Consider the following 1,044-nt stretch of genomic DNA (forward strand, 5'->3'; position numbering starts at 1 on the left):
ACACGCACACACACACACAAACTGCATAAACACAGTGATGAAAATACCAGCTACTATGGCTTTGGCACTTTGGCATCTGAGTGCAGACAGCGATAACATCTTGTCTTTTTTTAACTTCTTTTTTGGTTTAACACTTTCTGCCACAACTTTAGCACACCTGGAGATGTTGTGTGTGACACACCACCAACCTTCATGTTAGGTGGTGTGATGATAAACTGAGCATAAATAAAAATGATTTAACGATTGTTGCTTATGAGTTAATGGACATTTATGTGAAACCTGCCGAGCGGAGGAATTACTTTTTTTTTGTTTTGGAGGTTAGCTGTGAGGAAGGCCGGTGAGATAGAGAGCCATTGTGGTCTTGTGTTGTACGGTGGATCAGTCAGGTGCTATAGATGTAGGGGTGATAAAGAAAGAAAGATAACAAGTATATTTTCTCAAGTACTACACTTATACTACGTATAATTTTAAGGCACTTGTACTGTATTTGAGTATTTCAATTTTCTGCTACTTTCTAACCCTACTCCACTCCCTTTCATGGTAGTAGCAGTTCAAATTAGCTTGACCTCAACCAGCTGCAACCTTAAAATGCTGCTTGCATCTTAATGCATCAGTAATAATTATCCAGTAATATGATATAAGCCTCTGATGGTCTAAATTATGAATTTAGGACTTGTATGAGAGTAGTAATTGCTACTGTTCATGTGTACTGTACTCAAGCTCTCAGTACTTTGTCTTATTACAAACACACATGTGCATCATCAACATCAACAATGACAACTTAAAAAAAAACTAAATTTAAATTTAAGTGTGAGTATTTCAAAATGTATTTTATTGAAATGTTACAAACTTACATGTTTTTACTGCATCCCCCAGTTATTCCTGTTGAGAATGGCTAGACACTATAAAGCAGTTTTTGTGTGGTAGAAAGTGAGGGGGTGAAGGACAACAACAAAGGTATGAGGAAAAAGTACCTTTAAAAGAAGCCAGGGCAGGGGACAGTCCCCCCTTTTCTTTGTCTTTGTCTCCTCTCTCTCTCTCTCT

General features: G+C 37.5%; 1 protein-coding gene across 5 annotated transcripts in view; it reads left to right on the forward strand.

Annotated features, from left to right (window-relative positions):
• The window catches only part of rorc (RAR-related orphan receptor C), a 19,115-nt gene that overhangs the window by 5,745 nt on the left and 12,326 nt on the right, over window positions 1–1,044 (forward strand). The window lies entirely within an intron of this gene.

This window comes from Morone saxatilis, unplaced genomic scaffold, assembly GCF_004916995.1.
Source record: "Morone saxatilis isolate NCDOM2014 unplaced genomic scaffold, NCSU_SB_2.0 Contig24, whole genome shotgun sequence".
Lineage (NCBI taxonomy): Eukaryota > Metazoa > Chordata > Actinopteri > Moronidae > Morone > Morone saxatilis.